Genomic DNA, 27826 nt, shown 5'->3' with positions numbered 1-27826 from the left:
TCTCAAAATTGGCAAATAGGCCTCAACCAACAATTGATTTAAAAAAAAAAAAGAATAGTATACTATGTAGGATTTGTCAGTTGTTGTTTGTAAATGTGCCGTTCAAAGTGAGCCACTCTTCCCCAGCTCAACAAGCGAGAACAGCTAGAAGCAGTGAAATAAAACATTACCTTCTGATTTTTCACAGCAATTAAGTTCTTAAACACAAATAAACACACCCACCGCCCACACCTTTGCACAATCCTGCAAGAAGGAGCCAGATTAACGACTTTCGTGTGAATGCAGCTGAAGTGAACCTTCATCCAGTCTGCTGTGTCCTCAGTCAGCTCTGCCAAAACGCGCGAGTAGTTCAACCTCACCCTTGGTTGAACAGACTTTAACATGATAAGCACTACCTAAAGTGACATAAACCACCTCTGAGAAAATTTATTTGACGTGTACTTTCATTTTGTAGTTTGGCCCATGTCCCGTCCCCATCATGACCTATACTGCAGCCAGCCACCAGGGGGTGTTGGATATATTTTGCATTCACTTTTGGGGCACTGTCATGTTGTCCATCTTTATACGTCGATCTCTGCAGCTCTTTCACAGACAGAGTATAGAGAGACAGCAATGTAACCTGGTCATGTGTTTTTTTTTTGTGTGTGTGTTAGTGACTGGGGGAAACACACCACTGCCCAAAGGCTACGACCCATAAACAATGCAAAATAAGAAAAAGCTGAGGGCAGGGTCTCTGCAGATATAGACACTGACACACACTTCGAGTGGGTCATAAGTGAAGTTGAAATTTTGCATGAATCTATGCATTGTTTCTTTTTAAGGAAAATCCTGCATGGTATGCCTTTAAGTTACCCACCATATACCAGTGAAGGCTGTAATGATATGTAACATATTAATCATTATCATCATCATTATCATATTCAATTTAACTGAAACAAAATGTTACTCACTAATCTTTGTGAGGTCAATCTGAGATAAATAATACAGTTACCTTGATTCCTTTGGGTAAAGCAGGTTAAGTGTTCCTGTATGTATTTGTTATGTGCTTTGTTCAAATGGGCTTTTCTGGATCATTTTTGTAAAGAAGCTATATATTTTATTAAGTGCATGTTGCGTTTTGGTCTTGGTCAATATGTAGCAGAGGGATTTGTTATGATTACCAAAGCTAGAAAGAAGAAAATACTGATTCTGAGCAATTTTTTTTTTTTCAGCAGTGACCTTCTAGATCTTTAAGCTTTCTCTGAAGCTGAGGTTGTTGCTCAGAACACACAGCGCTGTCAGTCCAGTATTACTTTTTAATGTCTGCACTGTTGATGCATGTGCTGTGCAATAATGAAATGTTTTTAATTAGCTTGCGATGCATATTATAACTCAGAGCTGGACAGATCAGTGCTGCCTCGAGACTTAACCTGCCAATTAGTATCCTGACACTCTAGTAAAGTCAAACATTAATCTTCCACTCTGCGCGCAGAGTCCTGGTGGAGGTCGGTTAGTGTTTGTTATTAAAGTCACCCATGTCCATTGTTTATTGCTCCTGACAGCAGTAAACAGACATGCAGAGTATCCCACAGGGAAAGAGGCGAGTGGAAAATAACACAATAACACTCATCTCCAAACTCGCAATGCAATCTGGAGGGAGAGAACTTGCAAAACTTTGCTTAAATGTTTGCTCATATTGATTTCCTTGGACTCACTGGAAAAAATGTGAAAACAGTGAGTGGAGAGACTATCCATCAACCAGAAGGCCCAAGTTCAAATCCTTGACCTCAAGCATGAAATGTCTGCGAGCCGGATAATCACCAGCAGCTCCAAAGGTGCTACTCTGCAGCTGACCCTGCGGTCTTAACATCCCAGTGTAGGGGGAGAAAGTGAAAAGAGAATTTCTCCTCTGGGGATCAATATTACCACAAAAAAAAAGACTGCATTCAAGCTGCAAGTAATTCACAAAAAATCAAAGTGTAGCTTGTGGTTCTCTAGCAATTTAAAGAACAGCAGATTTGTTTATATAGAGCTTTATCAATGAAAAATTAGATACCCAAACACATAAGTAATAAATATAAACAAAGTGATAAACTACAATAGATTCCCTCTCCTCAGGCCTCACAAAGAGATTATTTATAGGTGTTTTTCGCACTCTCAGCACTGCCAATAAGGCCTCCATTCTCACAGGAAGACCCCTCACTAACTGGTTCCTGAAGGTGTTATGCAAGAAAATATACTGCAGCTCCAACAGAGAGCACAAATGCAGCCTCATAAACAAATGCAGAGTCTATCACTAGGCAGACTAGCTTTCCCTTACCCTAAAAATGCCTCCCCTCCAATCACAACGGAGGCAGGAAACAAATTTAAGCTAGCCAAGGTCCACTGGCTTCGTTTCAGTTGCTGAAAGATGCCTTCTTATCTTTCTGACTGTTCTTTAACCTTTACACAGAGGAAGTCATCTACCATATGGGATTGGTAAACTCATTATATTGCATGACAGAAGCGGAGGAGGATTAAGAGAGTAAGCCACTCATTTTACCATGCCATACATTTACAGTAAGGCGTGCTGTGGCTCAAAGCAACAGCGAGGAAAACCCGAGCTGCCACTTTCCTCACATTAAAATCAAATGCACTTTACTTAACATGCATCTGTGCTGCGACCAGGGTGACAGGTTTATCAGTGAAACAAGGCTCTTGGCTATGGAGAAAACACAGAGCTGGAAAGTCCTTGATGTCGGAACTAATAACATCAAATTAAACATGACAGTCACACTCGCAGCTTTTGGGTCGGACTCAGTGAACCAGTGTCTTCTAGCTTATCAAACACAACCCCAATTAGGAGATATGGATCTCCTTTTTACCAACAAAACTAGCTTAAAGAGCAAAAAACTGCTGAATTTTTGTAAATGTGATGATGTAGGCATGGCACATGTTAACGGCAGGGACAATCTCACCTCATTCAACACAGCTCCTCCAGACCCCCCTTGTTTGTCAGCAGGTGGTACAGCCCATGGAGAGGGTTCCAGACTATCCCAGAATGCAGTTTGTCGACTCAGGGACTCAGTACTCCCTGCCGGATGAAAACAACAAAAGTTGAAACGAACACAGAGAAAGGACTTTTTATCTTCATTGCAAATTCACTCAATTATCACCTATTTTTTTATTGCAGCATCAACAAACTCGACAAGACAGGATGCTGAATGCATTTTGGATGTTTAACCCAAATACACCTGGGGACACACAGCTCGTGTTTTCACTGTTCTGTACTATGATGATGACAGCTTAGAGCTGAAACATGTTTGTTTTTCTCCCCACAATAAACAAGAAAATCATTAAGCAGTGAATGCCAGTATTGTGTATGCTCTCAACAGGATAGTAAAACCAACACAGGCAGAGTATCCTTATTCAGACACCAGATCTTTCAAGTTAGATATCAAATTTGCAAACAGTAAAACTGTGATTAGTCGTGCATCATTGACTCTTGCTAGTTACAGGTAAGAAATGTCAAAAAAGCTCAGCCGAAAAGCCGGTGAGCACTCGAAATGTTGTAAGTAGGCCTCCAGCACTGGACTACCATCTTCTCAGCTGCAGAAAAGTCTGCCAGACTGACTTTGCCTGTGTTTTCCGTAAGGAAAATGTGGGAGTAATAATTTAGAAGATGTACAGCAAGGTCTAATGGTAATTATCAAAAAGGATAACTAGAGTGCACACATTAGATAATGCTCCCACAACCATTTATTAGTACACTAAAATGTGACGTCTCGGGTGCAAGCTCTTTTTCAGATGTTCAGAAGAACATTATTTTTCCTTTGTAGACATGTACTTCTGTTTAGCACTTAGTATTTATCATGTTTGGATGTGCAGGAGGTGCAGTCCGACTTGCTATATATGTGTTTATAGCCAAAGCATTTCTACACCAGTCCCTTGACCCTGGACACCGACAGTCCAAACAACAGTTACAATCATATGTTACAGTGTAAAATATTAAAATCAGCCCATGTAGTAATCAGGAGCAGGAACAACAACCATCCATGACAACAAACAGACAAATTAAACAAACAATAGTAATAACCTTCTCCCAAAACTCAAAACCCAACTTTCCCTGCATTTTCTGAATGCCACATCTACATTACAACATGGTGAGACACACTCTCATGTCACTGTCATTGTAAGCATCAGCAGGAATTACACACGGGGGGGGGGGGGATGGGGGGGTGGCATCACAAGATTTATCTTACAAAGCAACACATGTAACTTTGATCCATAAACATAAACAACATTATGGGATTCTCACATCTTGTTTCAAACAGAGTTGCGCTTCAAATAGAGCAACATGAAAAACATTTGTCTTTCACATCCGAACAACAAAAGAACCATGATGACAGTTACTGATGATGATGATGATGAAGGTGCATCTAATCTAGTGAAGAGGAAATAAAGAGAAGAATTTAAATGAAAAAGGATCATCATGCATGTACTCAGACATTCAAGGTAGAATCAGCTGGAGTTATCGGAGCTGTTTGTAACACCACTCTCATTTCCAGGACGTCAAATATCGACATTTTGGGTCAAAAACATCCCAAGCATAGCAAAATAATGAGAAAATAAGGAAACACAAGCAGAGGGCAGGGTCATACAGTGGCCAAAATATACTTACAGTGGGTCATAAGTGATGATTGAAAGGAATTATGTTAAATGTTGTTGTCTACAAGGATAAACCACACGACAACCTCTGGGGCTGAAAAATAAAATACCCATTCATGACTTTAAGGGGGGATCATTCTTACATAAATCACACGTTTAAATGACATAAATCACATGAATTACAAACTATGTTACAGGTGGGTACCGTCACAGGTGGCGAGCTGCAAGGTAGCCACTTCAATTGGTCACCTCAGCTTCACTCATGCTCCACCTCTTTGCCAACTTTGGATTATCTGTGAGTCAGCTGAGCTTCACAATGGCTCTTCAGTAACATATTGGTGATGTCACAGAGACAATGCCCATGTTTTATACAGTTTATGGGATAAACATTTTTAAACATTTAATGAAAGACTAATGACCGATTGTATATACATTTTTAACAGACTTTTAAACATTTCTCCCTATTCTTCCTGCTAAATGTTTTGCTTTTAGCCCTTTAAATCCTGCTCTTGTTTGACATTCTCACTGTGTATCTTTTCGATCCGCAGCTTTCATTCGCTACCATCTACAAAGTGTTTTATTCTCTTAAAAACTGTAATGCAAATACAGGTCATCATTATAAACAAGGACCTGTCATATTCTTGGGGAAAAAGAAAAAACTCCAGTGCATCTTTAAAGACATTTAATGTGCAACAAGCTGACTTAAGCAGACACCCACACACCAGCATAAGAGACAGACCGGCTGATTGTCGACAGCGCGCACACACTCTGTGGGACTAATTAGGCAGGTTGTGGTGGAATGATGGGGATGTTACAGGGATACAAGAGACATGTTCCCTGCTGTTAGTCAGCTGCAGTGCATGTGAGTGCGTGTGTGTGTGAGTGCTTGTGCGGAGGTGTGTGGGACGTCAAACATCCTACTGACCCACTTCTTACATGTCTGAAGACAAGGAAAGAGGTGGGTAGGAGTGTGTTTATGTGAGTGTGTGAGCGTGCAGCTGTCTAGTTGTGGGTAAAGTGTTTTATTGCATCCTGAAGGAAGACAGAAAGGGGAATTACAGTATATGGCTGGTTTTGTTTGTGTGTTACATTAGTAATGGTAAAATATATCATTCCGTGCACACTTTTCATGTTATGCACGGTGACTCTATTCTGCAGGGAATTGAGAACCACGGTGGAAATGAGATACGATAATGGGACAGTGGGGCTGATGCATAACGAAAGAAAGAAATGGAGGAATGTCTGGTATGGCAGACATGGGAAAATCAATAGGCTTCCATAGTGGGTCATGGCTCGTAAGCACACACACATAACACAGGCTGCACACAGGAAGCATCAGGGGTTTTGTGTACTGAGGATGTTTGTACTCAAGGGTCCTTCCTGAAGGACTGAGGTTCTACCAAGAAACATTTGCTTCTGAAGAAGCCCTTTTCATTCCATTAGGAACCATTTTCATCCAAAGAACCCTTTTTGGAAGGAAGAGTTCTTCAAGGATTGTTGAAATCGTTGTACTCTTTCTCCAAGGTTTCTTTGTACAATAATATGAAAGGGTGGTTTCGAGATAAAACCCTTGGAATGTAAAGGGGTTCTCACTAGAACCCACTCTAGATGAAACCCTTGAAATATAAAAAGGTTCCCTGTAGATAAAACCTCTGGAATATGAAAGGATTTTGGCAGAACCTCCTGAGTGGGTTCAAAATTTAAAAAATGTAATCTAGAAAACCCTGGGTGGGTGCTAGATAAAACCCTTGGAATATAAAAGGGTTTTTTGTCCAGAACCCCCTTGACAGGTTCTAGATGAAAGCCTTACAATATAAAGAGGTTCTAAGTAGAACCCTCTGGGTTGATTCTCATTAGCACCCCTCACAGATGGAGAGGTTCTGGATAGAGGTTTCTCCAGTGGTTTTTGGGTGGAACCACTGTCCTTTAGAACCTCTCATGGGGGGTTCTGGGCAGGCCCTTTCACAGACGGTTTCAGGTACCACCTCTTATGTAGGGTTCTAAGTAGAACTCTCTGACAGGGTCCCAAAGGGAACATTTATAGAGGATTCTACTAGAAATCAAGAGCAGTAGTTAGTACCTTTATTTCTAAGAGTGTAAGAGTGTAATGTCTGTATTTAAGGCAGAAACAGAATAAGAAAGAATAGATGTGCACTGAGGCCACGGGTTAGCAGACACCAACTGGCACAGGAATCCATCATATGGCATTAAAAAGGCGAGGGAGAAAGAGGGATGGAAGTAAGAGATGACAGAGAGAAAAGAGACAGCAACAAAGAGAGAGAAATAGCAAAAGTTTAAAGAAGAAAGAAAAAGTGGGAGAGATCCAGAGGCGACAGGAAGGAAGACAGATGGAGAGAATAGAAAGGACGCCGAGGTAAAGCAGACAGAGAGAGGGAAAGAGGCGATAGGAAGACAGAGAGAGGGAGACAGACAAAGAGAGAAACAGATGGCAGTGGAGAAGAGGCAGATAGAAACTCGCTGGGAGGACAACACTGGCACAGCCAGCGAGGCACAGCAGGGAGCATGGAAAGCTGAAAAATGTCAGCGGAAAAGGGAGGAGGAGGATAGTGAGAGGGAGGGCAGAGAGGGACAGAGAGGGAGGGCTTCATTACAAAACTCCACCAACTTTTGGAGCAAATACTACGATAACCTGCTCGTCTTTAAAGATGTCAAGTTTAAATACGCCACCTGTTACACCCCCGATCTGAGACCGTAGAAAATAAGAGCTGCATAGGTGATGGATAAATTAAAAGAACGAGGTAAAAGGCTCACCTAAAAATGTCAGTATATTTAGAATATTCTTGCTGCTTTATCTGAAAAACCTTTTCCGACAGCACGCTGCCATTACAGAAGCCAATATCAAACTCTCCTCACCAACCAGACACCGTAGACGAAATCAGTCATTTTACCTCGCAGGACACAGGGGTTTCTGACTCAACCACTGCCTACATCTGTTAGTTTGTTTGTGTAATTGTGGGACTTTGGTGTTTTTAAAGGACAGCTGGGATTCACCGAAGTCACAAAATAACACAAAAAACTACCAGATGGAGGCAGCATTAAATCAGCAACTCCTGTGTTCTGCAAGGTGACACGACTGATTTCACTTACAGAGTTTGGTTAGTTTAGAGAGAGCAATATTTGGCTTATATACCAGCGACCTCCTGTCTGGAAAAGCTGTCTGACATCAAAGTAAAGCAGTAAAAATATTCTAAATATAGTGTACAATTAAAACGAATATTGATTTTTTTAGCTGGACCTTTTTTTGAGTGGCTAAAAAATGTTTTGTTGCTGCTGACTGCAACCTGTTCCTTTAATTTAGTTGAACAAGTCCAACATAAATGTTGAATCTAACAAAGGAGACAGGAAGGGAAACACACTGTCAGATAATGCTAAATAAACTACACAGAAAATTAAAAAGTTAAAAAACAAGGTGGTTCCAGGGGAGAAGGAGCTTCAGGATGGGGCAGGTCTTTATGTAATCAGGCCTCCAGCTCTTTTCAAATATAATGAAAAGACACAAGTCTGCACGATCATGAACATGTTGTAAAGACAGTAAAATAGATGCTCAGGTTTAACATGTATAACTGGTCCTATAGCGCTGTAATTTGACTGCTTACGAAAAGAATGTAACACAAACACGACGTGACCTTAAATGCTCAGTGCTGATATAAATGCCGTATAAATGCTTTTCAGCCTGATTAGAAGCTTTTCCTTACACCACACACACACGGCAGCCCTCAGCGTACACTTCCTGTCACACACACAACTACAGACACTTTGTCTCAATCCATCATGTCCAATCCAGAGATCAGGCAGGCTAAATTAGTCAGGAATGGTTCAGTGTAAACCACATTAAGTGAATGGCTGATTGAATTGCAAAGCACAGCGGAGCAGCCAGGACCCGCAGTGAACCGTGTGTGTACGTGTTTGAGGTTTAGTTTGTATTGTACCTACAGCGCAATACATCACATTACATTCATTTAGCAGATGTTTTTTGTCCAAAGTGACCTACAGTAAGAGCGTTCAACATCCAGACAAGCAACTAAGAGCATGTTTAATGCCACCGTGCTCTCTCAGCCAAACACAGGGGTCAAAGAGGTGTTTTATGCATCTACCTGACACTGTCATCAAGGGAAACTTACAATCATTTTACAACAAAATTAATGCATATATGCAGGCTTTGTAAACAGGTAAACCTGCTAAAAATAGGCAATCCTTTTCCATGCTTTTCTGATGTTTTTTTGTGCCACATTCAACATCACAGACACATGGAGAAAAATGTTAGTAAACAGTAGAAAGCAGTATGGAGGCCAATGACAATTTTTGGTGGTTCCTTTTTTTAAATATCTTTTACTTTGCCCACTAATTTGCAATGATGTCCGAGCGCTGCTTGAACAGAGACAAATGGAATTGGAAATGGAAAACAGATGGAAAAAACAAATGGAAAACAGAGCTGGAGTCCAATGACAGTTATTTCACCTGGAAGCAAACGCAGATTGTAGTATTGTTTGTCATTATAATTTACAAATCGATGCTGAATATTTCAAGCTGTTTCTATACTCATGTGACGCAGTATTGACACTGATGCATTCAACAAGCTCAGAAGGTCAGAACATTAACTTAGATGCTGTTGTGCTTTACCTTTCAATAAAAATCTCAACTTTTAAGCTCTCAATATTGATTTTAATCGAAGGCAAGCCCCTTTTACGCTGGACAAAAAAACCCACTAATACCGACTAACATGTGGCGTTTGCCTTCAGTGGGAGAGGGTACAATCGACATTCATTCCGGCAGTGATATAAACACGACACCCGGGTGGAAACGCCAAATTTTTTCTGCAACGGCTTTTTTCTCTTCATTGGTAACTTGCGCTGCTTGGTTTGACCCGGTGCATCAGCGGAGCTTGCACACACGTGAAGGTGTGCATTTGCTGATGACGACGGTGCTCGTCTTTAGTCATGCATCTGTAAAACAGTGAATAAATATTTTACTTCCTAGAAATTCTGGGTTTTCATCAGCAGTAACCTAACAGGACTCCTAACAGGATGACACAGGAGAGAAGCTAAACTTTAAACCTCAGAGCTTCAATTAGAAACAGTGAGAGCTGAACACAAACAGACACTTTAAAAAAAAACCTCTTTCTCTCTGCTGTTCTGCAACAGAAAAGCAAACTCATCTACTTGCAATGGGAAAAGAATCAATCACCTGTTTTAGTGACCTGCATGTAAGTGTTAATTGCGGTGTAAAATTGGTATTAGAAATTCCAGTATCGTGACAACACTCAATTGTACCCTTTTCTAGTGAATACAAAAGCCGGACGTTGGTGGGTGACACTGGGTTGTTTATCCGGTGTAAAAGGGACTTTAGTTAACAGGTAAGAATATGGTGTCTTGCTCTGGATGTGTTGCCAGTACAGCTGAGCACTGCACAGTGTTCAAGTGACTGAATGAGTGGTTCACAAACTTGAAAAAGGACAAAAGTACCAGCTTTCATGTGTGTGTCCTGCTCTTGTATTCCGTCACATTGGGCGAATGAGTTCGCAATTTTTGGCCATTTATGCGTCTGTGTGTGTGTGCGTGGTGATCCAGTTCAAAAGGCGATGATACTCGACATGTCTAACAAGTGTTCTCTGTGTGAGTGTTTCTCTGTACTTAACTGCATGCTGGTGTGATTACACGATAAATACTTTTGTCCACACACTCACTCTCCATCACCTCATCTGTTTTGAGTGCTTGCATTCTTCCCATTCTCTGTTTGGCCAAGTTTAGTGAAAAAAAAAAAAAATGTTGTCCACCCACAAATCCTTTGCCTACTGTACATGTTTTGTCTAACAGTGCGGCCGTTTTTTAAAAACACACGGCTGTAGACTGTGGGACCACAAGTACAGGGTTCAAAGGCTAACATCAGCAAAAGATTTAACCAATAATGCCTCTGAAGGTCACTTTAAATACAGAGCTGAATGCCAAGCTCTTGCTGGATGAATGTAAGGGTAAAGGTTAGAGTAGAACTGCAGAGGACAATGAATGAATGACTTTCAAATGCTTGACAGTTGAGATTTGTCTCTCTAATTATAAAGGAATGAATCTTTGTCTGTCTGTTTGACTGTCATTTGCATAGTCCTTCGTACACTTCACACTTGGCTGGTGTACTGCTGGAGACCCAGGGGTTTGCACTGTCAAATTTGATGCAATTTGGCCAGATGGTGCCGCTTTAACAATGAACTTTACATTTTGGCCTGCAACTTTGGAAATGAAAATCTGGGTTCAGTGTCCCGACAAATCTATCCATATATCTATGTATCAGAATCTGTTTTTCAATACCTCTACTAGAAATTGTGAGCAATCATCACCAAATTAGGTGAAGATAAACCCAGAAAATTGATATTCCATACAGCTTTTCTATAGTTGGCCTTCATAGTTTGCTCAAAGGTTATGGGCAGGGATCATATCATGAAAAATGTCATATATATCCTTAATGCTTCGTGCTATTGCAACCACATTTAGTACACACATGTAGATATGATTTGGCAGCATCATCTAACTATTAAGGAAGGCATCTTTGTAGGCATGTATGTCCTTCACATATCTTGAGTACTGTTCATCCAATCAGCTTTACACTTGGCTGATGTTTTGCTGAGGACCCAACAAAGTGCAGAGTGGAGTGTGAAGTCAGTCTAAAGAGAAGATCACAGCAATGTTGCAACGGCACGTCTACAAGCGATCGGACTGCTCCAACAGGCACCGTACTAGCAAGGCAATTTTTACTTGCTACTGTACAAATTGTTTTATTGATTTGCAGTTCAAATAACAACAAAGACTGTCACATTTGTCAGTCTAACACCCAAAGATATTTAGTTTAATATGATGACAGATGAAAAAAGCAGGAAATCTCCATATTTGGGAGGTTGAAAACAGCATTTTCTGCCATTTTTGCATGAAAAATTAGGTTAGAAAATGTTAAAATTTTAGTAAAAGTAACATCCGCTAGCCCTGTGTAGAACAAAAAGTCAATGTTGAGTTATTGTAAGTTTTAAGTTACTTATGTTTAAGTAACTGTTTGCACAGGGCTCTCATATGTTACGTATCTGTGATTATCAGAAGAAAAAACATTTTTGCCACTTCCTTTCCTTATTGTTGAGCCCTGAGTAATTTATTAATAATTTTACTTTTTTCTAAAGAACTGTTGAAGAGATGTGTGGGAAAATCTCAGAAGCCTCGAGTATTCAGTTTCTCTTTCCACTTGCTTAGATCAATTACATGTCCTGTAGTACACAGCTCATCATTTATCACAGATATGACAGACAACCACACACAGGAACACACACTCACACACTCGCACACACACACACACACAGACAGAATACTTTGGGAGCTGACGTAGTGTCTGACAGCTGTTTGGTTGGTTGCAGCAGAAGAATGCAGTGAGTCTTTTTGTGTGTCTGCACATGTGTGTGAGTGTGTGTGTGTGTGTGTGAACCGAGTGACTGACCATTACTGTAATGTAAGGGAAATGCCTTCCTCAACCACAACCCCATTTTCCTAGACTCCAACATATCTGCCATACCACAAGTGAGGAGTGATCAGTGCTGCGAAGGTTCAAGGTGCTCAAAGCAGCCATGGAGGAATGTTATCTTGGGTGCACACATGTCTGGAAAGACCAGTGTCCTTTTACTTATCTCCATCTTTTATCTACCATTCCACACTCTCTTGCTGTATGGCTGTGTAAGTGTGTACGTGGCAGCTGTGTAAGATTCAGTGCCATAACAAAAATTCCTGTTACTGACCTGAGCTATTTTTAATATCAAGTTTTATAACGAAGGCTGCTGAGGGGAAGGAAAGAAGAAATAAAGAGAGATCACAAGCCAGGAAGCAAATACAAATCATTCAGCAAGGAGAAACATCAAAGAAAGGTCAGCATTTCCAGGTTTACAATACTCCCTCCACTTCCCAGCTCTTTCCAATCAAATGCCATTTATAGCCATTCCCTGCTTTGTAGCTTTGCAGTCTGAAAGCTCATGCGAGTGACAATCAGGGATAATTGCAATCAAACCACACTGTAACGAGGAATGTTGCTACTACAAGCTACCTGAGAGGTTTCTACAGCCTACTGATGCATTTCTACTGTAGTTCTTAGTCTTTCTTAACTGAGAATTGACCAAATTCAGCACATTTTCATAGTATGTGTATTAGGAGTGTGTACAATCAATGCATGATCGGTGCCTATGCAATAATATGGATGGCAGTTTAGTCCACTCTTCTAGATCTGCAAGCACAAACTTCATGGTCAATATTACTGCAAGACAGTTAAATTTATTGCAGACAGCTAACATTTGGATATCAGTATAACTAGTTGCATGATATGTGTATTTACATTTCCATCTTTGACAATAACGTTTGGTGATGTTACAATTGCAGCGATTTTCCCATTTTTTCAGTTTTAACTGCTCAATTAGTTCAGTGACAGTGGGATCAGGTTGTGGTCTCTTCATACCCTCATTATCAATAAAGAGGTGATAATTAAAACAAAATATGCACTTGTTGACCACGACCTGAATGTCTGATTAGTCGACTAATCAGCTCAAGGAGGCAGCTGCTGCTTTCACTCCTTCTACACATTCACAGACTGTCAGCACCCTTCATCATAATGTCTCTAATAAAGTAGTCAAGGTAGAGTGTGTCCCGTCTGAGGTTATACAACTTCACTGTGGGTGGAGCACACACACACACACACACACACACACACACACACACACACGCATGCATGCACACACACAATCATAGAGAAAGGACATGCATTCATTTGTCCCAAATAAAGACAATGGGGGTAAGACAAATCCGAGGCTGTGTGTGTGCGTGTTTGTGTGCGTATGTGTGTGTGTGTGAGCTTCTGTGTTAAGAGGGCATGCTGAGAGAATAGGAAGCATGCTTTCTGTGCCAACCCTCTCCTTGGCAGTCAAACAAGGACACTCACACACATAAACACACACACACACACACACACACACACACACACACACAGTCCTGAGCGTTTTTAATTGGCCACTGATTTGCCAGTTAGTGTTCTTGCCACTCTCTTCACCTCACTGTGCTGGCCCTCTGCCCTGGAGCCTGGCAGAGACACAGCTGGACCTGGAGAATGTGTGCATGAGTGTGTGGTGGTGTGTGTGCGTCTGTGTGGGTGTGGGTGTCATCCTGAAGTGATTTGTTTCACAAGAATGAGTGTGTCTGTGCATGTATGCGTAGTTATAGGACGGTGTCGTTACAAAAAAATTTTGTGTTTGTGTCTATGTGCAATTGTAGGAAGTTCAGTGTCATGGTCAAACTCCTCAAACGCTCCAAGTACCTACAAAATCACAAGTTGACCTCTGAATTCTCCACATTTTAGCAGGGTTTTACCTGGATTTTCTTGAGACAAAGGAAGCAAAGGCTGGTGTGTGGTATGTACAGCATAAACAATTTGAAGGTGCAACTTTAGAGTGCCCTGCACTTAAATGAAAAGCATCACGATTTCACTTCTTGAGGGCAGACAAAGAAGCTGCAGAGGAAAAGGATGAAAGGGCACAGAGCCTGCCATTGAAATAAAACCATTTTCCATAAATATATTAATATAAAAAAGAAGCTCTAAAATCCATTAAAAAGAGATGTGTCTTATTTTTCCACGCTGATGTGCATACTTGTTTTATAAATGATCTGTCAAGAACCGACTCAAAAGGGTACTGAGGTTCAATATCCAGTCCTATTTACTTCTGGAACTTAAGCTAACCTCGCTTTCATTACAAATACATTCCATTCACGATTACCTTGATCTTGGAGAAACTGTGAATGTGTCATTCAACCGTTGCATACACACTCAAGTGTTTGCACATAATGTGCACACACTTGGTGTAAATGCACCAAAGCAGGTATTGATAAAGATAAAAAAGCCTTTCAGCCTTCATTTTTGTCAGAATTTTGAAGAAAAGTGGTGGTTAAAAATACAAAGTTGACCGACCTTTAAGTCAGATAGGTCTCTAAGTCAGAAGTGTACGGTTCATTTTATTGATTTCACACCGAGAACAAAACATTTCCTACATGAGTGTACTGCAGACAATTGGTTAAACAAAAGAAATAAATCATAGAAAAGAAATATCAGAGTTCAATTAAAGTTTACAAAAAACTTGCCATGGATTTTCTGAGGGACAACTAGTCTGTGCAACAGGGTGTGTGTGTGTGAGTGTGTGTGTGTGTGTCATAAGTAGATTGCGTCCTCTGCAAGGCAGAGGATGCAATCTCACCACTCTGCACCCACTGACACACACAAACTCAGACAAGCACAGACACACACATCTACAAGCAACCCAAGGTCAAAACAAAGGGGATGAGATAAGTGTGTGTGTGTATGCATGTGTGTGTTTGTGTGTGTGGTGACATCATTACTAGAGCAGAGCACTCGATATCTGATTGATGGGGAGAGGGGTTGTTATGGTCGACTGCCGTGAGCTCATTGCCCGGCAACCAGACAATTGGTCTTTGCCACTGTGCGTGTGTGTCCATGTGTGTCCGTGTGTGTGTGTGTGTGTGTGTGTGTGTGTGTGTGTGTGTGTGTGTGTGTGTGTGTGTGTGTGCGTGATCTCAGTCCTGCAGTTCACAGGATGGACGGGTCCGGCTATCTCACACAAACACACACAGAACACACAGATACTTGTGTCATGCACACATGTGTACATGTACTGTGCTGCTTTACAGATAATCAAACAAATAAGCAGATTGCATTCCATGTACACACTCACACTCACACACACACACACACACACACACACACACACACACACACACACACACACTAGTAATGAGACAGTGTGTAGCAGACACTGCTTTGTAATTACTACTTCTAATGCAGCAGCAAAGTTGACTATAGCGTACATACATTTGGAATTAGAACAGTGATTATCTACAGTGTGTGATTATTACATAACATATGTGTTGAGTGAAGTACTGAATAGGAACAATTCATTCATCATTTTCATTTTTGGCTTTCCTTTCAGCATTTTTGGCCGTTGATTTCCCTGTTTTTGTCCTGCCCTCTCTTTTCTCTCTTAAATTTGGTCGATGGCGCAAAGGCAAGACTAATATTAATCACAATGAAAGATGTACATTAGATTGTCAAAACATTAATTACTGTTACTATAAATAACTAAGCATCAGTGGGCTGTACAGTATAATATCCAGAAATCTATGTATGCATATGTACAGCATATACAGTAGAGACCTGCATATAGTACTATATGTAAGCTATGATGTACAGTTAGCGGCTCATTGTTGTTAAATAATCAGAGTGGTGCAGGAACCCAAAGCAAAGCGGAAGGGTCTGTTCATGACATTTTAGAAAAAAAATATTTCTTAAATTACATCAACTGTATTTCAGCAGAAGTATAAAAACATGCCGCTCGTTCTCTGCGTGTTCTAATTGCTTCTTAGTTCCTCTGTTATCTGAAAAGCCACGGTTTCCTGGCAGCCAGTTCCTATGGATTATTATTGGTGTTTATTATTATATTTTATTATTGTGAATTTCTTTGGGTTGTGGGACTCTGGGTGGTGAAAAGGGATTTGGCTGTTGTTTGTGAGCCAGCTGTTGGAGGGGGGTCATTCTCTGGGTTCTGTTATTCCACAGAAAACTTTCTACTGGTAGCAGTCTGGATCACTTCGGGACAAGTTGCTTCAAAATTTCACAGCTCTCTTTTTATATTTGCAATGCAAGCAGCCACCTTACTGGTTCTTGCCTGAAGAATAAGTTTTATGAGGATTCTGGGAATATTTCTGGTGAAATTAAGAGGAAGAAGAAAGAACAGAGTTTTCTGTTTTTCCTTGTTGCTCTTTTTACTAGTAACTCTGACTGACTTGTAAGGACATAGTCTGTTCAGCCTCTCACATGTTCCCTATCAGTTTACTAATCACACACACATGCACACCAACACACTTCTCAGATGACCACTCATTGAGAAGCAAACAGAGGAGACACAATACTATCATGTCACACACACACACACACACACACACACACACACACACACACACACACACACACACACACACACACACACACACACAAACACACAAAAAAAAAACAATCGTGGCTTGGCTTGCTCTGATTACACAAGAGCAGCCGAAACTTATCAGGCTCTTCCGCAGGAACTAATAATGGTTAACACTAGTCATTAAGACCTTTTTTAAATTCATATGTGCAATATATTTGATGAATTAAAAATACAATTCTGCTGGTACCTGACTGTGAGCAAGTATAAACGGCAAAGAAAATTAGTGCTGCAACTAACAATTATTTTAATTGGCAATTATTCTGTTTATTATTTTCTTGATTAAACAATTAGTTCTTGTTCTGGGTCCACAACCCAGATATATTCAGTTTAACGTCATGGATCAAAATAGATTGCAATTAATTTATAATTGATTCAGAATTGATTAATTAAAAATAAAAAGTAGTAATAAAAAGTAGTCTTACTTTAGACAAACAGCAATGATTCCAACCCTTTTTTTTTTATTTTTTGTACAAACAATTCAGACTCTACCTTTACTATATATATCCCAACAGAAAAAATGAATTAATCTCTTAACTGGGTATTTATCAAGAAAGATTATAGATATTCTGGCACTTCTAGTGTTAAACAGAAGCTAAAAGGCCTACAAAAACAAAACTGATATTTTTTCTAGTATTTTTAATAAAAACAAATGGGTCAGTGAAAGTTGCCATTATATACCATGTGCAAACATCTGTTCTATCATCATTTCCATGTACTCAGAAGAGGAAATGCGTTATTTCAGCCACTAGGGGACGAATTTGGAGCCCAGGTGTATCACAACCACGAGGTGTGAAGCACTCGCCACAGCTGGAGGCCCTCTCATACTGCACTTTTGGTAGCTTTCAAAACAGATCAGAACAAAATTTCTATGTATTATTTGTGTCTTTAAAGAAAAGGGAAACAAGAAAGGTGTTTTGTTGTTAACAGTGATTTGATGGTTAGTTAAATGTGGCTGAAATAAACCACAGCTGAGAAAATGACAGATATGTCTGAAGTAGTAGTCTATGCCTCTAGTAGCCACTGTATAGCTCAATGAATAAAACATCTCACTGCCAAGTTTTTTATTTCCACTGAGATCACATACTACAAGATGAAATATCTAGTAGGTAATAGTATGAAATCTCTTGCTGATTGTGGCCCAGTTTATAAATGGGGCAGCAGTGCAGCCTCACGGTGAGACTGACCGTCTCATGAGGAAAGGTCACAGGTTAATGTGTGCTTCAGTGAAAGAGCAACGCCCCATTAAGGCGAGTCATTCTCTTTTTCTTTTCCTTCTCCATATGTGTGTCAAACAAAATGTAAAGTAGGGTTACTGGTTGCGTGGAGGGTCACATTTTTATCAATGAGTATTTAATAACGTGGATGGTAACTCACTTTCCGTCTGCACAAGAAGTGAGAATATCAAAAGTAGTTAAACCCGGACTCAAACACAACGCACGGTTGCAGAATGAAAACAGAGCATCTTTGAACCCACGACAGATCAAAAAAAAAAAGACAGAAATGAGAAAAAATGCAGTGGCAGATGAGGGTGGGGTGATAACAGAGAGAATGAATAAAAGAAAGAGACGAAACACAAAAGAAGAAACGCAGAAACCGAGTTGAGGCCGAGTGTAATAAAAGGAAAAGGAACTCGTCTGTGTATCTCTCTCCCTCTTTCATTCTATGATGTTCAAAGACTAATGCAACACTCCTGAGACGCTGCTACCAACACTCACTGGTGGGACACACACGCACACACACACACTAGTACACCCTGCTGGGAAGACAAGCTCTGTGCTACCCTCCTCTGAACCAAAGTAATGATACACTAGAAACTCAGGCAGACAGATGAAGGGAGTGACACAGGCTGAGTAAGAGAGGAAAGAAAAACGGATGATAAAAAAAAAAGAAAGAGAAAGAAATTAGCCAAAATGTGTTGGGAAAACAGCTGCAGAGGTAATATTAGTTGGATATGTTTACAAAACCAGTATACAATGCTGCTCTTTTAGCAAATATCGAAGCAGATAGAAGCACAAAACTCAAACTACGGGATTTCAGGTTTGGAATTACGATTGTCGCCATCTTTTTTTGGAGCAAGAAGTCACCAAATGGAGACAAGAGTTTGGAGCTTCGCCTCTATCCTGACTGGATCTGACTGAGAACCTGAGCACACACCACGGTAGCAACCTGTCAATCATAACGTAGACACACCCTAAAACATATCCTGCTCCATTGTCTATGGGACCAAAATGGACATCATGCTTTATTGAAGAAGACTAAAAACTAGTGGTTGAGACCATAAAATTATTAGGAACTGTTTACTGAGGTAACAAATCAAGCAAGAAGTCACATCATTTTCTCATGAGCATACAATTGAACTATTTGGCAACCAGTGGAGTTGCTCCCTACTGGTAACTACTTACAGTCTATGATTTGGACTCAGTTTAGTCAATATCGAGTGAATGCATGTGTCAAGCCGCTGATAATTATTAGTCCTTTATGCCGCTGTTTACTTGCAAGACACAGGTGTACATGCACCCATACATACTTTGATATCATCATTGTCTCTTGGCGAGTGCATACAAGCTCGATCTAATTTCATCTTCACTGACATCGTTTTTATTATCAGAATCATTTCCGTTATTCATCAATGAAATAAAAGCGATACAATAAAGAACGCTGCCTTCTACAAATAGCTGAGAAAGGTTGCTTTTACTCCGCATCTGTGCCCTGGGAGAAAATTCCCAGCCTAACCTAACATCACTGTATTTCCTCTCACAGCTCAGAAGATGAGTCTCACTCAGCGGCATGAAAATGTGTGCTGTACACGGCTTTATCACCAATCTGCACGGCTGATAAAGTCGGACTCATTATTTGCTGTGGTTGTTACCGGGGCTGCTTGGTCTGGGGAAATAATATTCTTGCACGCCTTGTTAACTCTGTTTCTCTTCAGTTCTTTCACCCGCCCTCACTTTCTCTTTGTCTCCGTCTTTCTCTTCACAAACCGCCTAATTCTCTCGTCTCCCTCGCTGCCTTTTTCATTGTTGTCTTGCAAACTCTGTCACTTTGTCTCTTACTGAGGCTGCAGGCTGAGCATCTATCTTGCTCATTTGACCTTCCTGCTCTCCTCTTTCCTTTAAATGCCCGTCCTCCACTCCCGTACTTGTGGGCTGTACAATATTGTGGCCCCTGAGTCGGTTTACTCATGTGTGGCCTATTGCACACAGAATACACTTGTCAAATGAAGACTCAAAGGATGTTTTACACACAGCTCAATTCCACGCTCAGTTGGTTAACTGACAGAGCGTTTTGATGAAAACTACTATGTTGATGGTGAAGATGCTCAAAGTTACTGCACAAATACAATAACTTCCTCAGGTTATTGTATTGCATTGCAAGGATGTGTCATTTTATGTGTGGCAGCAGTTTTTAACCAGGTTTCTACAAGATTTCTAGCACCTTAAAAGCAGAAATGTGTCTCCTACAGTCTCAGGCATTTTTTTTCAGCTAAAACTGGGTGAAACAGGTAAAATTTAAAAAGAGCAAAAGAGGAGATGAAGCTATAAACAAAGACATGGACAGACATGGGAACAAGCCAGCATAAACAAACGAGATGTTGGTTTTTAACTTACTGAAACTCCACAGAGCAAGCACCCGACTCTAGCCTCCCTTTGCAGTTAATGTCGAACACATATAAACATACAGAGGCATGTTAATAGGCGTAATATTCCTTTAAGAGTGTGGGTTTCTTTTTGACAGTCACACACTGAGCCACGTCTATTTATAAACCTGCTGTTTTTGAAGACTCTGCTGCATTTACATGGGAACTGTGCGTACACACACGCACACATTCAGAGATGCCCACACGCTTGCATTCTCACACACATACATTTGCATACGGGCCACACACACTGGTTGAAACCGAGCATGCTTTTCCTGTTGCCTGTGGTTAGATGTGTGTTGTTTGACACCACTCTGACAGTAAATGCATGGTGTTACTCGGCGTTAGAGAACAGTTTGGTCGCTCAGTCTAAGTTAAGAGACGTTTAAGTTTATGTGTGTAATCTTACAGCGTGTTCAGGCGTACATGATTGTGTGGAATGGCATATTTTACACCAAGAAAAAGAGTTAATAGACTTCACAGACCTTTTAGCATACAGTGGACTTGTCATGGCAGGTAAAGCACATGTGTAATTAATCCAATTAATCATGGCTCCATTTCATTTAAGAGCGTTATTAAGCCACGCTTGTGAGGAAGCATGCATAATAGGCCTTTTCACAGCAGACATTTTGACTTGTCATAGTAGGTAAGGCACAGGTGTTACTAATCACATTAACAATTGCTCAGTTCAATTCAAGTGTCCCAGTAAACCCTGACAGTGCGACAGTGAGACAGTATTAAGGTTGTGCCACTGGATGAATATATCAGCCATTGTCAGTTGGTTAGTTTAGTCCATTTCTCAGCGATGCGCTCCCATCTGGCGGCAGAGTACACACCCGCTGACCTCTCATTGAGTGAGAGGAAAAGTGTGTAGCGCCAGAATATTTTCATATCTAATGCTGTGAATTTAGGTTTTATTTCAGCCAAGCCAGGGTTGGTGTTTGTTGGAACTCTGGAAAGACTAACCAAGATGGTTTTGGGGAGTTTTATTTAGTTTTTCTGTTGAGTTAAGGGTTCAGTTAAAGGGAGAAACTTGGTTTCAGAGGGTGTACTGCTGTATTTTACTGTTTAATAAGGAAAATATGTGTGAGAATGTTTCTTTTCTGACACCAAGCGACAGCCAGGCAATATGTTTTGGGGTCATGCAATTCATGTAAATGCAAGAAGACAAAAGGGAACTCATTCAAATTTGGTACAAACGTCCACTTGTACTTCAGGATGAATTGCTTAGATTTTAAGGTGATCTAAGGTTGCTGTGACATCACAAAACACATTTTTGGTGGCAACTCAAGAATTCATCTGCAGGGACGCCCCCGTGGCTCAGTTGGTGGAGCACGCGCCCCGTGTACTGAGGCTGTCAGTCCTCTGCAGCGGCCGCCAGTTCAACTCCCACCTGTGGCCCATTTGCTGCATGCACTACATCATCCCTCCTCTCTCTACCCCCTTTCCTGTCATTTCTTCAGCTGTCACTATTGCAGGAAAGGCAAAAAGCTCAAAAAAGTTATCTCAAAAAAAAAAAAGAAAAAAGAAATCATATGCTAATTATGACAAAATTTCATACAAGGGGCGAGGTGCTCCTGTAGCTCAGTTGGTAAAGCGTGCGTCCCATGAACTGAGACTGTCAGTCCTCTGCAGTGGGCGCTGGTTTGACTCCTGCCTGTGGCCTATTTGCTGCGTGTCATCCTCTCTCTCTCTCTACCCCCATTCCTGTCATATCCTCAGCTGTCCCTATCAAAATAAAGGCAAATACGCCCAAAAAATAATCTTAAAAAAAGAAAAGTCCAATAGGATACTAACAGTGCCGAAGAGTAACTAATAAATGGAATTAAGCCATCATTTATTTTAGATTTTGAACCAATGCTCTTCCTGCTGTGACATGTCAAAATGTCTTCAGTTAAAAAGGCCTACATGGATGCATGTTTTCTGTGCTTGATCAACAGGTAAGAAATCTTTCGCATTTGGATATAAATTGCAACAAAATAATGTTTCTGCAGTACAATAAAATATTAATACATACAACATATAAAGAAAGTGAGAAGACACTGGTCTCGCCCAAAGTCAGCTCGGATCGGCTCCAGCCCTCTGCGACTGGGCAAGGGATAAGCGGTTATACATAATGAATGGGTGGACATATAAAAACATATATACAGTACTACACCTCAAAGCCAAGAGTGTCATGAAAAGAGAGAGCATACACTTATCAGCATATATATACAGCAGCGTAGAATGAAATCACCCATCCATACAGATATACTGTTCCTAGTGATTTTCCTACTACCGCAGGTCAGAATGTCTGCTGTGAGAAGGACATAATTGAGTGTGTGTACATGCATAATGGTATGTACAGATATAGGCCGGCATCACAGCTGCTCTCTGTTTGAAGCCACGTTCACTGTGCATGACTTCAATTGTAAAAATGACCTTGTAAAACCTTTCAGAGAAGACGCTCTGTCGATGTTAATCCCTTGTTTATCAAAGGATACTGGTCATGCTGAAGGTCTGTGGAGTGCTGAACACTAAAGTGCTAATATGTGTGATGCTTTGGTTTCTGTGTGTGTGACAGAGAGAGAGAGAGAGAGAGAGAGAGGATGACATCATTACTATGACTGGGCGCTGGCCGGTGGAAGGTCATTATGGCTTGCTGCCATGAGCTCGTAGTTTGTGGACATGTGTGAGTGTGAAAACCACTGTCTGTGTGTGTGTGTGTGTAAAATGTCCTTTTCATTGGGATAGTGGGGATATTTTATTTGGTTCATAAACATAATGCAAACACCCGGATAGTGTCTCTCTTTCTCTACATGCATGTCATGACGGCCCTATAAAATTCTTTCTTTTCCGATCCTTTTTTCTTCTCTTCCTCTCTTTCTCAAATCCCCCCTTTCTCTTACAACCTCTTTCATTCTTTACTTGTTTACTTGCAACTTACATGATATTCATCCCTCCATCAATTTGTCCTCCTCCTCTGTTCTCAATATTGCATACAAAAACATAAATCAAAGACAATATCAACCTCTCAAATTAGTAAATGTAACAATATATTACTTTTAATAATAATCATAATGATAATAATATATGATTTAATGGGATAGTCTGTACACTTCAATAGTTTATGAGGTACTTAACGAAAGTCAGTATATTACCTTCAGCAGATGGAGGTCCACGCGCTCCCAGTTTGGAGAAGCAGAGAGGAGGAGTAGTCCACCTTAAAAAACACAATACTAGTTTAAGTACATGCTAGATTTAGAATATTTTCACCACTTTACCCTGCTGTCAGAGAGCCTTTTCTGAGGGAAAACCACCGTTACATAAGCCAAATATCCCTCTCCCCAAATCAACCAAACTCCCCAGGCGAAATCACTAATTTTACGTTGCAGAACACAGGAGCTGCTGGTCTACCACTGCTTCAATCTGCTAGTTTGTTTGTGTTATTTTCTGACTTCTGTGTTTTAAAAGGATAGTTTGGATTCACTAAAGACACACAATAACACAAACTAACTAACAGATCGAGGCACAACTCTCATGTTCTGTGAGCTGAAATGGCTGATTTCACCTGTGGAGTTTGGTTGGTTTGGAGAGAGCGATATTTGGCTTATATAAGAGCTGCAACAACTAATCGGTTAATGAATTATTAATTGATTATTCCATTATTTGCCAACTATTTTGATAATTAATTAATGGTTCAATTCAATAATAATAATAATAATAATAATAATAATAATAATAATAATAATAATAATAATAATAATTTATTATCATTACTATTTTGATAATTCAATTAATGGTTTGAGTATTTTTTTAAGAGAAAAAGTCAAAATATTCTAATTTCAGCTTCTTCAATGTAAATATTTTATTATATTTATTTTATTTATTTATTTTTTTTTTTTTTAAGTGGCTAAAATACTTTTTAGCATCCCTGACAATCAATAAGCACCTCAAACCCATGTCAAATAATCCAAACTATCCCTTTAACCAAGTAAATCAACACAAATGTTCATGATTCATGTCAGACCGAGAGACAGAACAACATCTTCTCATCTCTTCCTCTTTTACTCCCTCTTTTGAACCCCCACTGAGCTCTAGTCTAAATTTTTCCTCCCTTATCTCACTCTCAGCATAAATATCTCCCTTCCTCTCCCTTCTCCCTCCCCATTCACTCCCTTTCAATGCTGTGCTTGTCCTTCTTCCCCACTTTCTTCCCTCCCTCCCTCCCCATCTGCTCACTGTCCTTCACCTCTCTGTATCTGCACTGCACACCTTCCATCCACCCCGACTTCCTTCGCTGTCTGTCGTTCGGTATAGGTGAGGTAATCGCAATTATAGTCATAAAGTCTCCCCGCACACACACAGATGCTCTGTTTGAGCATAAACAGTGTGATCATAAAGCTGACACCGCTGTCATTCAGACTTATAGTGCTGGGGAGAAACACACCCAGAGATAAAGCAGAGGGTAAATGTGTTTGCAATGTGTGTGTGTGTGTGTGTGTGTGTGTGTGCGTGTGTGCATGTGTGGGCTGAAGGCTAGAACACAGAGGGGAGCCACTACAACAATTTATTGCAGTAAATCCAATGAAGAGAAAACTCAGTGTTTGACTGGAGGGACTTTCCTATATGCTTCATTCACTCTTAGTATAACAACCTCGGTATGTGTGTTTGTGTGTGTTCGAGCGTGTGTGTGTGTGTGTGTGTAGGGGAATCCGCAGTTTGCTCTGCTCAGTTTCTCATTACATCATCACATGGTGCTCTGGGCTCGCTCACACACACACACAAAGACACACTACGCACACACTCACACAGAAGCTGGTATACACACAAACACAGACAGAGATAAAACGTGTGCTAAGCGTAGCTGCATGTGTGTTTGTGTGTGCGTGTCAGTGTGGATATACTGCGATGAAGTCATATGATTGCACGGGCGCCCTGTTTGACTCACAGTGAGCTTTTTAAATACCTTTTCAATACGTGAATGTGTTAATGCTTGTAAAGAGAGAAACAGGAGTGGCAGCCAGAAAGGGAGGAGGGAGCAAGGGAGGAGGAAGAGAGAAGAGAGGTGGAAGGGAAGAGTGAAAGGTTTCAAAAAGTAAGCTTGTAAAAGAAAGAAAGACAGAGGTTGAAAGTGACATTAATACAATACAGCCATTGTACTCAGTCACCAGAAGACTAACTAAAACCTGTGAAACTAATGACTAGAAAGAAAGCGAGACAGAAATAAAGAAAGAAATTCACAGTGACTCAAAGACACAAGAGACACAAGAGACAGACAGAAAGTAAACAAAGTGAGGCTGAGATAAAACAGAGGAGCCAGTGTGCGAAGCTGAGTCAAAGGCAGACAGAAAAAAAAAAAAAACAGACAAAAGCAACAGCGAGAGAGCAACAGAAACTGAGCTCACACCATGTTTCCTCCCTATCTTTGTGTGTTGCTGTCAGATTACCTGACAAAACCACACAACACCATGAACTGTATACATTTAATGGATCTGCAAGCCTGATGCATTGTAACTGTGATTCATGCTCTCTTCTGAGAGTTACTATTTAAGAGTGACTGGACCTAAAGGGATAGTTTGGATTATTTGATGTATGTATGTGATAACTCCTGTGTTCTGCAACGTAAATTTGCTGATTTTGCTTATAGAGTCCGGTTGGTTTGGAGAGAATAATATTTTGGCTTATATAACAGCAGTTTCCTGCCAGAAAGGCTGACTGACAGCAAAGAAAAGCAGTGGAAATATTCAAAATACAGTGTACACTTGGACTGATATTGATTTTTTTTTTAAGGTAGACATTTTGTTAAGTGGCTAAAATAACTTTTGTTGCTGATCCCATCCACAACAGATCACTGCTTAGCTTCCTACAGCTCTTTTTCACCACACTGGGTCTGGCATCTACTGTAGCTAATACACTGACAATGGATAAGTACCTCATACTACCCCACTTAAAATAATGTGAATTATTCTGTAAAAAAAAAAAAAAACTCTTTTCATTCTTCAATCACTGGCAAAAAAAATGCAATAAAGACCGTATTCTTGCTAATAAATGTCAGTAAGAAGTATCTTTTACTGTATTGTAATATAACAAAAAGTCATTTAACTGGCTAACACTGCAAACTGTTTCACACACACAGCCTAATTCTCACTAAGTACAGTGAATACAGTGTCTGACTGGCTGACTGACTGCACAGCTGTGTGAATGGCTGGCGGCCTGGTTACCTGAACAGCTGTGTGACTCACACACACTGCACAGCTGTACAACTGCCTGGCAAACAGACAAATTGATTATCCGTCTCACTGGCTGGCTGCCTGGTTACTAAACAGCTGTCTTGCTGACTGGAGGTTTACTGACTGAATAATACGCGAATGACTTAATAGCAGAGGGACTAGCCTACTGACTAAATACCTGCATCATTCATGCGCCTGGTGACTAATATCGGGCATACATACTTTTCTATGTACATGTGCATAGAAAGAGGCTGAATCCATGTGTTTACTGCCTGTGTTTGTGACTGACTGACTGAATGTGTGTGTGTTGGTTCTCCATGCGCCGGGAGGGGGCCTGTTGCTCTCTGCTGTTATACAATACATATTGTATAACAACTGGCAGTGTGTGGGCGGCTCCCGCCATCTGGAGAGATGCAACCCCTGCTGTGCCTGACACTACACGCTGTATGTGTGTGTTTGTGTCTGTGCATGCGCTTTTGTTTGTGTGTGAGTTAGCGTGTGTGTGCTTGTGCGTGTGTTTGTGTCTACCCTGCAGCTACAAATAGATAACACGTCATCTACAGTAGTTAGGTTCCTGAGTACATGTACATGATGAATTAAAGAAAGGTAATTGAGTTCATGTTTTGCTTTGTATATTAAGACTGTTCATCCTGATAAACGCCACAAATGTGTTATTGCAGAAAATACATGCATCCATAATTGTATACACATACAATCGGAGATGTATGTGGCAATGTCCTCTGGGGGTTTGACAGCTGACAACAGAAAGTGAAGACTTCATTATCTGGCTTAGCAGGAGCCGGAGTCTGCCAATGCTGTTTCACTCCTCGTTCTGGGTTTCCACAGAGATGGACTCAACCAAACAAACAACGTCTTGGAACCCTTCGTCCACAAATAAACAAAGACACGCTAGAGGAAGACATACAGCACACACACACACACGCACACACACATGAGAACACACACACAGAGTAAATAAGGTGCTGAGAGAATCCACTCCATCAACTCCAAGTCAGTGCTCAACAGTGAACTGTTGCTATGGAGAGGAAAAGCATGGCTTTCCAGTCTATTTTAAGGAAACCAGTGTTACTTATTTTTTTCACTGCATGTATCAGAGTCAAACAAAATGTGACAGAAAACACTGTATATCAACTGTGAGATGCTTTTTAATTACCACACTTCATTATATGCCCTCCCCGCTGCTGCTGATCTGTAACTAATCAGAAGATAGAGGAGACGAAGACATCGCACCACAAATCAAGGCTGCAAAATGTC

At 40.6% G+C, this 27826-nt stretch overlaps 1 long non-coding RNA gene across 2 annotated transcripts in view; it reads right to left on the bottom strand.

Annotated features, from left to right (window-relative positions):
• Nucleotides 1–27826, bottom strand: part of LOC146313057 (uncharacterized) — a 114294-nt gene that overhangs the window by 25014 nt on the left and 61454 nt on the right. Inside the window, exons 3-4 of one of the 2 annotated variants that reach the window (XR_014772024.1) lie at nt 23480–23541; nt 2937–3052 (exon numbers count right to left, since the gene is read on the bottom strand). This is a non-coding gene — a long non-coding RNA (uncharacterized LOC146313057). The remainder of the gene's footprint in view (nt 1–2936; nt 3053–23479; nt 23542–27826) is intronic. The other variant, XR_014772025.1, reaches the window with a different exon arrangement.

The sequence above is a fragment of the Lutjanus erythropterus genome, chromosome 16 (genome assembly GCF_056507025.1).
Source record: "Lutjanus erythropterus isolate fLutEry1 chromosome 16, fLutEry1.hap2, whole genome shotgun sequence".
NCBI classification, from domain to species: Eukaryota; Metazoa; Chordata; class Actinopteri; order Lutjaniformes; family Lutjanidae; genus Lutjanus; species Lutjanus erythropterus.
Note: the sequence above shows the minus strand (reverse complement) of the source record. Positions and strands in the feature narration are given on the sequence as shown.